This window comes from Cibotium barometz, chromosome 17, assembly GCF_041138505.1.
Source record: "Cibotium barometz isolate CiBa-2024 chromosome 17, ASM4113850v1, whole genome shotgun sequence".
Classification (NCBI taxonomy): Eukaryota; Viridiplantae; Streptophyta; class Polypodiopsida; order Cyatheales; family Cibotiaceae; genus Cibotium; species Cibotium barometz.
Window position 1 is genome coordinate 59,548,791 of NC_141062.1, and position 8,898 is coordinate 59,557,688.

Below are 8,898 nucleotides of genomic sequence, written 5' to 3' on the forward strand. Positions count from 1 at the left end.
AAAGGTTCACTTAGCCAAAAGAGCAATTTTGAGGAGATCCAGTCACTGCTTATTGCTGGAATGCAAGGTGTCTCTCATATAATCTCAAGGGTTGTAGAGCGGTTCTCTCTACCATGAAATATAGTGCTCATAGAGTACTACCGATCAACAAATGTGTTAAGAAACACAATGTCAATCCGAGGACTCGACCCGATTAGTGCATGAAGGCTTATCCCATGAGGGAGAGTTCACATACACAAACCACCACTTCACGATTCAACCATTGAACACCTCAATCAATCTCTCAATCCCTTAAATCCACTACACTAATCAAGACAACAAGCAATGCATAGCAATCTCTTAATCCCATTCAAACATTGATTAAATCTTAGCTTTCCCTAATGCCTGCAAATCCATAAGCGTGCATCTACTAACCCACAAGCTTAAGCAAGCAGGGAATGTAACATTCACAAACCCACAAGCTCATAGAGAGAGTCTATCCATGAATAACTCATTGCCAAAGAAGTGGGCAAGAGCTTGCATCAATGGAGACTACACACACACACTACAAGCATGCAGCATACACAAGAGAAAGAATGAAGCATTCAACTAATCATAGATTAATCTACTTCAATGATGCTAAAACAGATGAAGAGAATGAAGTGGAGCTATACTCATTGGAGCTTCATGCTCATTAGAGTACAATAGAGAGAGAGTTAGAGAGCTGCCATAGCTTGAGAGCTCAAGAGCTTCACTCAATAGCTTATGGGAATGGCAAAAATGTCCACTTTCTTTAGCTAACATCTCTTTTGTAGAGATGCCACTAACCCTAACCCTAGGCCTCTTTCACACATGGGCAAACAACCCCATAAGTGAGCCTTGCTTAATACACTTAGAACTCTCATTTAGAACCCACATTGGCCTAAAACGATTTACATTGCACTTCAGCACAAAAATATGGAAAAATTATGTGCATCTTTATGTTCCCATGGCTACAATCCCGCTCTCTCGCATTAATTGCTTCCGGCCTCCTTCCATAATCCGTGTTCCCGTGAGTGTTCCCATGGAAAATTCCCCCCTTCCTAAATCGCACACGTCCTCGAGCGCGGTAGAAGCAAAAGCTACAAAAAACAATGGAAGACAAGTAAAGCCTTTTATTGAAAAAAAAACCAGAAACAATGACAATCTCACACGTGAGCATACAAGTGAAAGGCTGATTATAGTTTTAAAGATTGCTAAAAGAGGTGAGTAAAGACTAGTCAAAGTGAGACTAAGTGGTAGATAGTGCTATGCAAAGGCAAGTGTGCTTGTACACCTCAAGTTATGACCGCAGTCTCAATGTCCTACAAGTGTTTAAGTTATTCCTAAGTGGCAACCCGACTCCTAAATATGAGCAATGGTGATTGGACCTTTTTTTTTCTTTTTTCTTTTTTTCTTTTTTTTCCTCTTTTTTTTGTTTTTTTTTGGTGTGTGTGTGTAAAAGATGAATAAAGAGGAAGGTTCCATCCCAATGAGACCCAAGCAATGGCCAAGAGACCTCTGCCACCAAGAGAATCTAAAGGCCGCTAAGTATCTCAAGGGCGACAGACCCTTTTCTTTCTTTTTGACATAAGGAGTACCCCATGAAAATGAGGGTATCGGTCTCGAGGGCCCATAATGTACCCCAGAGTCCTACCAACATCTATCAAGGCGATAGAGTCCTTGAAGGTCTTTTTCTGAATCTTTTAGACGTCAGTGTTCACCCCATGGAAACCAAGGCATCGGCCCCAAGGTGCTAAGATAACCCAAGGTCCTACCAAGCATTCCACATGGCTGTAGACACGTCATGTCTCGATTCACTTGTATATATTTTTTAGGGCATGATTTTTGTAAATTTTTTATTAATCCTAGCACCTAGCCCATACCTAAGAGGTAGCTACCACTAGGGATAACGAATATACTTCGAGAGCAGCATAAGAACTTGGCATACTCCGTTGGTATATATCCTACACCGTCTTTAAATAGAAATACCTTCTACTAAGTCCTCTAAGAATCTAGAAATCACTCACCACATTTTAACAACTAATTTAAAACTTAAACCAGCCAACTGTGTGTGATCATGCAAACAATATATCTAAAAGTTAAAAGCACATAAAGAACAAAAGATTATGATTTGAATACACCTGTTGTAGTGCTTGTTGATGTTGTGCGTTTACATTGATGCATTGCTGATGTTGTGCAGATTGCTTCTCTTTGCTCTTTGTAGGCATTGCATGTCTCTCCCCTTCCTAATTTGTGTGCACGGTAGGTGGACTATTGGGATGTGTTTGTATGCTCTTGTTTAGCTGAGATCTTTGCAAAATGTTTATTAACAAACAAGAAAAGAAAAGAAAAGAATAAAATTTGTTATTGGTGCCAATCACCGAATATAGCCGAGGGGAAAAACCCAGTGGGAGAAAAGTGCCCTGGCTTGTTGATCTTATTGTGGAGTTGATAAGCTTACCCTTGCACTGGTGGTGGATCCGTGTCCACTTCTGCTGGAAAGATGATATCAATCACTTCAGGATGCAAGGACAACCCTGTACAAAAACCGGCCTTTGGAGAAGGTGGTAGAGGAAGGAGTGCTTCCTCTCGTTAAAATATGGCATTGGTTCTATGGGAAGGTTAAGCAGACAATTTCGATTTTGGAACTACTCAATATAGGTACTCATAGTGATCCAAAATTGACATGTTGAGGCTGGGGGAAGGAGGGCTTGCAAGATAGGTTGTTGCAAGTCATTTATGCATGTATCCCTCCATTGTTGTGCTTGAATCTCCTCAGGTAATCTACGTTGATTTGGTCCTCGGTCTGGTACTCTCACATCAAGAAGGTTATGGCATTGGGGTGTAATTCCCACAATTTGTTTCATTAAGCCCGTGCCATATCGTCGAAAGTAAGAGTGGCATAGCCAACAAATGTGTGAAGCTTCTCCTAATACGAGTCGTGCACACTCTTGACAATGTGGAAATGGGTGATGCTGTTGATAGAATAAAGTGACAAAGTGATGCCCAGAGCAATTTTCACCTAAGGGAGCATAAAAGTACCTAGAATGAGTTTGAAAAGGAGGAGCACTATAACCCCCGCGATGTTCAGATTGAGTACTATCAGGGTCAATGCATGGTGGACATGTATCTCACCAAGTATCCATCAGGAGGTATCTGGGCGTAGAACAATGAAATTTAGAAACTTCAAACTTTATACACTCATATCCATCATTACAATCCCTATCAAAAACATTATAGATAAGATCATCTCAAAAAGAACACAATCCTCTAAAGGCATAAGGAACCACATTAGTAAATGTGAGACTATTCAAACACTGATCTACCAAAGAGCTTCAATTGTAGTGTTAATGCCTTACCTAATTGTAGTGTTAATGCCTTACCTTTGGTTTTGGGTATGTCCTTCTTAAGAGGTGGGAAGGTTAGCAATTGTCGAGAAATTTGAGCAAGATAAGAGGATTTAGGCCGTGAAGTGCTAGAATCTATGTTCAAAGGAGACTCATGTAAAGTTGGATTTGTCTAGGTACACAAGTTGATGGTGGAATTGTGTAACAAGGAGAAATTGGGACAATTGGTGATTCAATACATGTTTTGGGAAGGTCAACACAAGGAGATTTGTAGGTGCTATCACGACCACCTATCCTATCTTCTTGAAGAGGTTGTGTTGATTTCCCACTGATATGGAAAACCAAGGGTGGCTTTTGGAATCTTTTTGATACACTCTTTTATCTCTAGCAAACCATGACATTTGGGAAGCCAAAGTGCTGTTGCACCCTCATAATAGCCTTTTGCTTTAAGAACATGCTTTGGGACCCAATGAGTAACAATCTGAGGTTTAGGCTTGGAAAAGATGTGCTTTTTAGGAGGTTTAGCAACTAGGCTAGATGGTACAAGTTTGTACGCATCTTTGGGTAGCCAAATTGATAATTCCTTCTTGCCTGGCCTTCTTTGAGCAGTGACTAGAGTAGTTGGAACATGCCAGCCATGGCCCTCACTTGAGGACTCATCGATTATCCACATCATTTGTGTTGGAGCTTCAAGAGCAGATTTTGAAAGTGGTTTTTGTAAGGTAGAAATACCACCCTTTTGACATGATAAAGGTCGTGGAGTAGCAGATCCCAAGATGCAATCAGAATCAATTTGCAATTTGTATTGTCTATTCTTCCAATCTAATGAACAATTGGTAGCACTTAACCATGATCGACCGAGAACAGCCTCTACCACTGCCTTGGACTTACTAGCCACATAAAAGGGAACTGACATTTGGTGATCCTGAATGGACATCATAATGACACATTTTCCCTCTATAGGGTTATCTTCACCTGAGAAGCTTCGTAAGTCAATAGGAATGTGCACAAGTGTTGGTTGTCCCAAGGCTATCCATGTGTCAAACGAGAGAACATTATAATCTGCACCAGAGTCAATTAAGGCAGAGACAAAGTAGGTAGTCTCATGAAGATGAAGACACACTTGAATATTGAAAGGATCGACATATTGTTCATCAGTAGCCAACTGTAAGGCCAACATATAAGCCTTGTGACGCTCCTTGGCTTTTGCAACTCTAGCTTTAGCCTCTTCTTGAGCCTGATGTTTAAGTAGGTCATGTGCTTCTTTCCATGTGTGTGCAGCATGCATTTGTTGAAGCATGGCTTCAGTTAATGGTTCATTGTATTTCTTGAGACGACTTCCATTAATGAAGTTAGGCATTTTCTCACCTTCTAGTGTCTCTAAACGCACTGCACCACTTGGAGTAAGCTCATTAATCACAAACGGTCCTAGGCCATGTTTCTTGAGCTTTCTCTTATGCTTCTTAAGTGTGTACAAGAGCACAAGGTCCCCTTTTTTGAATCGGCCAGTTGTTACATTTCTATCATACCATTGCTTTTGTCTCCTCTTCTCGGCATACATCCCCATTACCGCCAATAAGCGGGTCTCATCAAGCTTTTCCAATTCATCAATGCATTGTGAAAGCTCATGACCAGTCCAGTCCAATTGTTTAGCAACTCGTAGAGTAGGTACAAGAAATTCAATGGGAAGAATTGCATCTAGCCCAAAAGCAAGCTCAAATGGGGTTGTGCCCACCATAGATGTTTTATAGGCTGTTCTATATGCCCAAAGAACTGAGTGCAACTTTTGCTCCTAATCAGTCCTATGTCCCTCAACAATCTTTGTGAGTTGGCATGGATGCATTAAGAAGAGTGCACGTATCATATTGTAAGGATTCACTTGATAGAAGGATGTGAAATGCAGTTGTCTAAAAAAGACACACAAGAATATTCACATTATTTAAATAACTTCCCAACAAAAAACCACCAAAAAACAAAAGTAAACCCTAATGTAATTGACAAAGAATTATCCTCACCTTGACTGTCATGCCAATGTTGTCAACTAGACCAATGGATTCACAGGTTTGTGCTAACCACCTACACCAATTATATCCAAAAAAAACAATAAGAGGTATGCATAAGGATGATGTGACCCAATTCTAACCTGCTACCAACTTCCAATTGCATCGAACTTGCCGTATGCTCAAACAAATCAGCCCTATGGACATGTCATTGGTGAACACATTACTACCAAAATCCAACCTTCGTCGTCCAAGATGCTAGCGAGTACATCACATGATCTTCAGTTAAGTTATCCCATATGTAGAAGATTTGAAACCCATAGGAAGATCAGTAATACACATATCAACACTCCATGCTGCTGCCTTTGTCTTCCTATATCTATTAATTTGTTTCAAACTATGAAAAAATTGACGCAAATCCAAAAATGCACCATCAAATTTGTTGTGCCTTATATCCCCCAAAATTTGAAATGCTCCTTTGAGGTCGTGAAGATACCACCACAACATCTTATAAATGAAACTCATAAATTTAAGCATATTAAGAGACATATTCAATAATAAACTTCTTGAGACATATTAAGCATAAATTTATGAGTTGGACACGGGTCAAGTGGATACATGTAAGAGGATGACAAAAAAATAAAATAAAATAAAATGTTAGAGAAGAAGACAAGTGTTATATCAATAGTTTATTATTGAATATGTCTCTTAATATGCTTAAATTTGAAAAGGGTGATCCGTGAAACCACACGTGGTCTTCAAACTGGAATCCGAACCAAGCAATTTGAGAATAGAGAGCTTGCATGACTTACTGCATGTGGCAATGGAGACCTTTTAAATTTTTCAAGTGTAATCTTTGAAGAAGGATCCTCAAATGGCAAATTCCAAAGTGTATCAAACCACTCTTTCTCATGTGCTTGATTTACAATTGATAAAATCTGCATTCATTGAATGCAAAAAAAAAAATTGTTGAGAAACTTCTCTAGCATATAAGAAATAGAGTCCATGTGAGATAGAAACTCTAAATAATATGCAACATACTCTCATCATTTTTCTCTTTTTTGTAGGTTTGATTCAAAGTTTTCCTTATGCCAAGTACTTTTGCTTCACGCTCCTCTTTGGAAAATGTGGAAGGCAGCTGCTTCCACATCCACTTTCCATTTACCCTAACAGATTAAGGCGCAATATTAAGAATGCATTGCCTCAAATATAAATATAAACAATTCAAAAAAACATAACACCAATCTGAAAACGCACAGAGTCTCTTCCCACTGTTAAGCTCTTTTTGTCTGACCATCTCGATGGCTTTTTGTTCCTCTTGTGTGAACTCATCCATTAAACATCCATAAAATAGGGAAGATGAAATTATTAATAACAAGATCTCAATGCAATTGAAAGAAATCATCAATGCAAGCAGGGGTGGGGTGGGGCGGGGCGGGGCGGGGCGGAAATAAGCAAGTGCATGCTAAAGAAAGAAAACTTGGGAGCTAAGGAGGCACCTCGCTACCATTCCCTTTAAAGGGAGAAGCAAAGGAGCAAAACAGAGAGAGAGACCACAACCCACTGACGACTTACGAAACCGCTCTTTCACTTGCTCCTCTCCTTTCCCTATTTCGCTGGCATTCCCTTTAAAGTTGACTATTCATGGTTAACTCCTCAAGAGCACTGAGACTCCCGGAACTCAGGCAAATCATACAATATCAGTTTCTTGAAGTTAAGCTGGAGCCTATGTTTCTAATTTTGATGATGAAGGTACCTTTGGACAATATATGAAATTGCCAGCTTCCGGAGAGCAGTCTAGGCCAGGCCCAATGGATAGGGCTGGCCGTTTAATTTGTGCAAGGCCAACCGGATGCGCGTGGAGAGAACCCATGCCATGGTGGTGTGGTCGCCTAGAATGTGTAACCAAGGAAGGGGCACGACAGGGCTGGCATGCTCTAGCCATGGCTTAACTTGCTCCTCTCCTTTCCTTATTTCGCCACAGCCAAATAGGGAAGATGCAATGAAACATACTACAATGGGCGAAAGGCTCTCCTTTCCCTATTTCGCCAGCAAAACCAGGAAGATACAATGTAAGAGGTATAAGAGATACCTGGGAAGGAAAGCTTCGTGAAGAAGAAGGCTTCAGACGACTCCTTCACTGGCAAAACAGTAAGCATATGACAATTAATAAGTTTATTTTTTGTTGCGGCTTGCGCCTCTGCTTTCCTTATTTCACCAGCGAAATAGGCACGATGCAATGAAGCACACATGTAGCATTGTAACACACATGTACCTGGGGAGGAAAGCTTCGGAACAAAGACTGCTTCAAGATGACTCCGTCGCTGGCACAACTATAACCACGGCAATTAACAAGTTGGTTCTCTTTGAGATTTGTACTGTTGAGCACATTAGTGGCTTCGCTCGTCGGTAAAGGGCAAGAGTATTCTTATTTGTCGATCACAAATTATTGCAGTAGTAGAGAGAAGGCGTTGCTTTAGAGTCCCAAGATCACGGGTTCAAACCCTCATTGCGAAAGCGATGCCACACCACACTTTCTAATTCTAAACAATTGAAAAAAAACACTCATCTTCGAAGGGTAAGCAGGGATAAGCCTTATATTTGAAGCCCATGATGGGCCCCATGGTCCCTAACTTGTCAACCTATATATAAACACACCATGCTTGCCATATATATACTCCTAAAGCACTTAATCTCATTGAATAAAGCACCAAACTTGGTGTAAATAAACAGCCAGCATTTCAACCCAAAATAATGTTGACAATCTCAACACACATGAACAAAGCTTTAAAACCGACAATTGGATTATCTCTCCTTGGCAGCCTATACTTCTCGCCTCCATCTGGCAAAAAAACATTAAAGAAAAAACCATTAACTAGTTCAAGATAAACTTTTCGTGGAAAAAAAGAAGGAAAACAACAAAACCTTACACATAACTCATTTGGTGGATCAATATTTGAGGCGAATGGGGTTTGAACAGGCTTGTAGACAGCAAACCAAAAAATTCTGTATTATCCAGTGCCTATGACTTGAAAATCTAACCTATCAGGCTTTTCATAGTCCACAAACATTACATGTACATGAAGTTGATCCGCGATCTTTTGTAATCTGAGATTGTAAATTCCAAGGAGCCCAAAGCTCTCGTTTTGTAAGGGTATCGACCATACAAACCCAACAATAATTTGGGTTCTAAAAAATAAAGATATTCCCTGCTGTTAGTGAAAAGAATGTATCAATAGCAATATAAATTCATCAAACAAAACGCAAAACCTACATAAAAACAGGTTTCTATATATACCGTAAAACACCGGTGCTCTCTAACAATTCGATAATTAAAGATGATGTTGCTTGTCCTTCCCAAAATGGAGGGTCTACACATCAATATTACATAGATTATGGAAAACAAAAATACATGAATTATAGCAATCTAAAAAATAATTACCTTCAATATCTTGGCCATCACCATAAACAAATGAAAATGATCACCATAAACACACACATAATACTCTCTCTCTCTCTCTCTCTCTCTCTCTCTCTCTCTCTCTCTCACA

At 39.9% G+C, this 8,898-nt stretch overlaps 1 long non-coding RNA gene across 1 annotated transcript; it reads right to left on the reverse strand.

Moving 5' to 3' along the window:
- Window positions 1–6,077: 6,077 nt before the first annotated feature.
- LOC147630237 (uncharacterized) lies at window positions 6,078–7,147 on the reverse strand. Its single transcript, XR_015267722.1, has 3 exons — window positions 6,605–7,147; window positions 6,389–6,513; window positions 6,078–6,285 (listed from the first exon to the last, which is right to left on the reverse strand). It is a non-coding gene; the product is annotated as an uncharacterized LOC147630237 (long non-coding RNA).
- Between the last annotated feature and the right edge of the window lie 1,751 nt (window positions 7,148–8,898).